General features: G+C 41.6%; 1 pseudogene; it reads left to right on the top strand.

Annotated features, from left to right (window-relative positions):
• Nucleotides 1-5,831: 5,831 nt before the first annotated feature.
• Nucleotides 5,832-6,038, top strand: LOC129400119 (anaphase-promoting complex subunit 13-like; annotated as a pseudogene).
• The last annotated feature ends 238 nt before the right edge of the window (nucleotides 6,039-6,276 follow it).

Here is a 6,276-nt window from a genome sequence, read left to right as displayed (position 1 = left end):
TCTGAGAGACATAGAAAGCCAGATTCCTGCCTACAAGTGATTTATTACAACCAGAAGAGAACTTTACAGACAAAGAAACAAAATAATGAAAAAGGAGAGAGAAAATAAACACAGAAGGAAGGCCAAGGGACTGTGTCCGCTATTTGCTTTTTCAGAAGTTGAAGTAGTGCTTTACACAAAAAAGTCCACCCCTAAAATTTCCAAGATCTGTAACTAGCATACAAACAATGGATTACTTAAGAGATAAAATAAGTTAATATACTGCTAATCTAAACATGTCTATGATCATTGACTTGACAAATATATGGGTAAAAAATCTTGAAGACCAAGTTTAAATTTAAATTATTTGATTCTTTGTGGACTGCGCGCGAAGACTGCAGAGTGGGAAAGCCACAAACAGATGCTTATCTTTGGAAACTCTTGAGCTCATTCGCCAACGTGGTTTGGCATGAGCCTCAGGCAACCACGAGCTAACATCTGAGCTCGCAAAGCTGTGCAGAGAAGCGATAAAGGAAGACCTCAAAGAGAGAAGAGCAGCAGTGTTGGCTGATGTGGCAGAACCCAGGAGAAGTATTGACAACGATCGCCTGTCCCTTGCCAACTATAAGACCAAGATGAGTGCCCTCTGATGTCCTGATGGATCTATCACATCTTCCAGAGGGGAATGGAAAGGATTATTCACGACTTCTGCTCGGATCTCTTCGACAGCCACGTCCACCTGCCCACATACCAAATTCCGCAGGATGGATATTTCGTTCCCAATGTCCTCCCTTCCAAAATCCGACACGCCATTTTGTTGGTAAAGACGCGTACAGCACATGGTCCAGACAAGGTCAGACCCAAACATCTGAAGAATCTGCCGCCAGTACTCGTCAATACACTGGCTCAACTCTTCACATGCTACCTGTCCATATGCAAGGTTCCGTCCTAATGGGAAACCAGCAGGACCGTTCTGTTGTACAAGAAGGGAGACATCCACGACATCGGCAACTATTGCCCAATCTGCCTGTTGTCCGTCGTCTACAAGTTCTTCACTTGTGTCATCCTGAATAGAATAGGCAGAACACTAGATGAAGGACAACCATGCGAGCAAGCTGGTTTCCATAAAGGATTCAGCACGATCAACCATATCCACACAGTGACCAAGCTCATTGAAGTTTCTCAAGAGTTCAAGATGCCGCTCTGTCTAATGTTCATCGATTTAAAGATGGCTTTTGATTCTGTTGAGACTGAAGCGGTCATCGAAGCCCTAGCCAAACAGAGCATTCAAACTCAGTACATCGAGATCCTCCTCGAGCTGTATGATGGATTCACCACCAGGATCTCACCATTCTCAAGGAAGTGATCATTGATGTAAAGAGAGGAGTGTGGCAGGGTGATACCATTTCACCGAATCTCTTCAGTGCCACCCTTGAAAACATCATGCAATGACTGGAATGGAAAGGAATGGGAGTGAAGATAGATGGTCGGCCACTACACCACCTCAGCTTCGCTGATGACATTGTTCTCATGACACCAAACATTAGCCAAGTGGCACAAATGCTGGCAGATTTTGACCGAGAGTGTGGAAAGGTTGGACTGCAGCTGAATCTCACAAAACAATGTTCATGAAAAATGAACTAGTCCCTGACATTCCATTTTCTCTCAATGGAATAAACATCTTCGAATACAAGAGCTATGTGTACCTGGGTCAAGAACTCAACATGAGGAATGACTTGGCGCCAGAACTGCGCAGGAGGAAGAGAGCAGAGTGAAATGCCTTCAAGAGTGTCGAAGAAGTGGTTAAGAGGACAAAGAACCTCCAGCTCTGGGCACATCTTTTCGACTCCACTGTTCTTCCTGCACTAACATATGCCTCAGAGACCCGGGCCCTATGAAAACAGGATGAGAACGCTAATCGGAATCCCAAAGAGGAATCAAAAGAGCTATGCTTGGAGTATCAAGTGAGAGAAGGAATCCGGATTCCGACCTCTGTTGACGGTCAAGAATCAGGGATGCTATATCATTTGCCAAGGTGTCAAAAATCAGATGGGCCAGATACCCAGATACGTAATCCGATTCAGAGAGGACTGCTGGACTAGAGCTGTTACCGACTGGGCGTCAAAAGACTGCGTGGCTGCCATGAGATGGTCAGACTTCTTCGTTAAAAACCTGAATGAATGGTTTGAGGCTCTTCCTGCTCCTGGACCAAGCAGATATCATTGGGCAACACTAGCATGTGACAGGGACGAATGGAGACATTACTGGCACCCGCTCGAGCAAATTGAAGATCAAAGGGATGACAAGTGATACAAGTTATATTTTTGTGGCCCACATTAGGTTATTTGGCATAAGGAGAGTAAGCTTAAGTCTTCCTACAACTTTTTAACCACCACTCATCGCTTCCCTCAAACCTCTATCTCTCATTATAAGGAGTTTTGTGGGCACATGAACCAGTGGGCTAGAATCTGTATCAAAATTCCATCCACACATCCATGCAAATCTTTTGGCCTTATCTCTAGCATATGGTGCTCGTACTGTCTCCATAATCTGACATTTAGAAAGAGGAGCCAAGAAAGAAGCTTGGACAGGACTGGAAGCTGGGATGGACCATTTGATCAGAGAATTCCAAGGTTCCCTTCATCTGAGCCAAAATCTAAAAGGTTTGACTGTATTGGCCCATTATCTTGTAGGAAGGAGCTTAACCAGATTGGGGTTTTCTTTAAGACAATGAAAGCTTTCCCATTAATGGGATCAGTGAAGAGTACTGTGTATATGCAAGCCTACAAACTATAAGTTTAATCTATAAAAACATGAAAATCAGTGTTTAGGCAACAGTCTTGGAGAAGAAAAAGATTATTTCACTCTTGTGTGTATATATATATATATATTTGCATTTCAGGAAAATTTCAGAATGCATTAGCAAATTTATTTTACACATACCTGTATATTTGATATGAACACATATTTAATATGAGCACACATCTGATAAACACCAAAAATCAATACCTTCTATATGTAAAGTAAGTTTTTTTTAATTCTTTAATTAGTGAGTCACCATGAGGATACAAGTACAGATTTACACATTTTTGAGCTTGTTTTTCCCTCATACAATGTTCGCAAACCCATCCCTCCACCAGTGCCCATTCTCCACCACTAATAAACCCAGTATCCCTCCCACCCCTCAATCCCATCTCGCCCCACCCCACCCTGCCTCTGTGGCAGGGTATTCCCTTTTGTTCTCTCTCTCCAATTGGGTGCTGTGGTTTGCAATAGGGGTATTGAGTGGCCATTGTGTTCAGACTCTAGTCTACTTTCAGCACGCATCTCCCTTCCCGCGTGGGATCTCCAACCACATTTTACTTGGTGTTCCCTTCTCTATCTGAGCTGCTTTTTCTCCCAGCATGTGAGACCAGCTTCCAAGCCATGGAGCCAACCTACTGGTACTTATTTCTACTATTCTTGGATAATAGTTTCCTACTGTGTTATTTTATATTCAACAGATAAGTGTAATCTTTCTATGTCTGTCTCTCTCTTTCTGACTCATTTCACTTAGCATGATACTTTCCATATTGATCCACTCATATGCAAAGTTCATGACTTCATTTTTTCTAACAGCTGCATAATATTCCATTGTATAGATGTACCAGAGTTTCTTTAACCAGTCATCTGTTCTCAGACACTTGGGTTTTTTTCCAGATTCTGGCTATTGTAAACAGTGCTGCGATGAACATATAAGTGCAGATGTCATTTTGACTATGCTTTTTTGCTTCACTGGGGTATATTTCCAGTAGTGGTATTGCTGGGTCAAATGGGAGCTCAATTTCTAATTTTTTGAGAAGCGTCCATATTGTTTTCCAAAAGGGCTGAACCAGTTGGCATTCCCACCCCCAGTGTAGAAGGGTCCCTTTCTCCCCACATCCTCTCCAACAGTGGTTGCTTTTGTTCTTTTGCATGTGTGCCAGTCTCTGTAGTGTGAGGTGGTATCTCATGGTTGTTTTGATCTGCATCTCCCTGATGATTAGTGATGTAGAGCACTTTTTAATGTGCCTTTTGGCCATTCATATCTCTTCCTTGGGAATGTTTCTGTTCATTTCTTCGCCCCATTTTCTGATGAGGTTGGATGTTTTCTTCTTGTAGAATTCAACCAGTGCCTTAATAGACCCTTGATTTCAACCCCTTATCGGATGGGTATTGGGTGAATATCCTTTCCCATTCTGTAGATTGTCTTTGTATTCTGGTCACATATCTTTTGCGGTGCAGAAGCTTCTTAGTTTAATGTAGTTCCATTTGTTTATCTCTGTTTCCACTTGGTTGCTCAGTTACGTGCCATCTTTGAAGATACCTTTAGCTTCAATATCGTGGAGGGTTTTGCCAACCTTGTCTTCAATGTACCTTATGGTTTGTGGTCTGATGTTGAGGTCTTTAAGCCATTTTGATCTGACTTTTGTGCATGGTGTCAGGTCGAGGTCTAAGCCCATTCTTTTGCATGTGGTCGCCCAGTTGTACCAGCACCATTTGTTAAAGAGGCTTTCCTGCTCTACTTCACATTTCTTGCTCCCTTATAAAAGATTAGATGGTCATACATTTGGGGTTGTGCGTAGGGATATTCCACCCTGTTCCATTGGTCTGAGGCTCTGCCTTTGTTCCAGTACCATGATGTTTTGATTATTACCACTTTGTAGTAAAGTTTAAGGTTGGGGAGGGTGATGCTTCCCATCGTCTTTTCCCCAATAATTTATTTAGCAATCCATGGGAGTTTGTTGTTCCATATGAATTTCAGGATTGCTTGATCCATTTATTTGAAGAATGTCATGGGTATCCTTATATAGATCGCGTTGAATCTGTATAATGCTTTGGAGAGTATTGCCATTTTGACAATGTTGATTATCCCTAACCATGAGCAGGGGATATATTTCCATTTCCTCGTGTCCTCTTCTATTTCATGGAGTAGCGTCTTATAGTTTTCTTTGTTCACTCTTGTATATTTCATCCCACTCAGTTATCTCAAGGATTTGCTTCAGTGGGAAATAGAAGTCAGATTGAGTTCAGCTACAAAATTAAACAAAACCAGCCCCCACACCATCAAAAAATACCTCCACAAATGAAAGGGGTAAATTCACTGTGGCATGAATAAGATATCTTGTCTCTTGTATATAAATGCAAGCAATAAAGTCTACTGTAGTGGCTTCAGAATCCCAGGATTCACGGGTGCCTTTTGTTCTGATGTCATGCCATATTTATGACTTAGTTTTTACTTCATGCTCCAAAATAGTTGTTAGAGTTCCACCTATCACATCCATGTTCCTGCAAACAAGAAAGAAGAAGAAAGAAGAATACCCTATTTAAGGCTACTCACCACAATTCGCTCATTTCCACCTGAATCTCATTTATCAAGTTTAGTAGCATAGCTTCAACTATTTATAATTTTCACCTTTCTAAAATATGGAAATTGTGTTCATTTTTTTCAGAAATTGAGTTTTCTTTAATTCTTTTATTTCTTTCACAAATTGGATCCATATACTATAGTTGATGGACTGGAGTGATAGCACAGTTTGTAGGTTGTTGGCTTTCCATGCGGCTGACCCGGGTTTGATTCCTCCATCCCTCTCGGAGAGCCCGGCAAGCTACTGAGAGTATTCCACTCTCACAGCAGAGCCTGGCAAGCTACCCGTGGCATATTCAATATGCCAAAAACAGTAACAAGTCTCATAATGTAGATGCTACTGGTGCCCACTCGAGCATATTGATGAACAACGGGATGACAGTGCTACAGAAAAATAGGAATTAGGGAGGAAGTGGATCCTGTACTGGGCCAGGTGCTGATTTGACAACATTAAAGCTGCAGGAGAATGGACAGTGAGGTACAGAGATATGGAAGGATCTTAGATTTGATTGGACAAGCTGCCTTTTGAAGATGTTGTAATACCCTTAATGAGTTTCCCAAATCTGAACAGGAGAGTGGAGGCACCACAGAATCAGTTATAGAACAATAAAATGGGTGGGCAGACCTAGTCTTACAGTGCCTCAATAAGAATGTTTCCCCTATTGGGAACTAACACGTTGGCTCCTTTTCTTTGGCTGATTGTCTTTAAAAATACATGGGTACCAAAAAAATTAAGAATTGGGTGACAACTTGCAGTATCTACTAAAGGACTTTTGATTTCACAGAATAGAAATGAATCTGAAATATTTAAGCTAAAACAACATTTACTAGATGATTATCAAGTGGTTCAGATATTTGACAGACTAAGTAGAGGATCAGACTCCAAAAGCAAGCAAGTGATCTGTCTGGAA

This window comes from Sorex araneus, chromosome X, assembly GCF_027595985.1.
Source record: "Sorex araneus isolate mSorAra2 chromosome X, mSorAra2.pri, whole genome shotgun sequence".
Classification (NCBI taxonomy): domain Eukaryota; kingdom Metazoa; phylum Chordata; class Mammalia; order Eulipotyphla; family Soricidae; genus Sorex; species Sorex araneus.
This window is presented reverse-complemented; position numbering and strand designations above follow the sequence as displayed.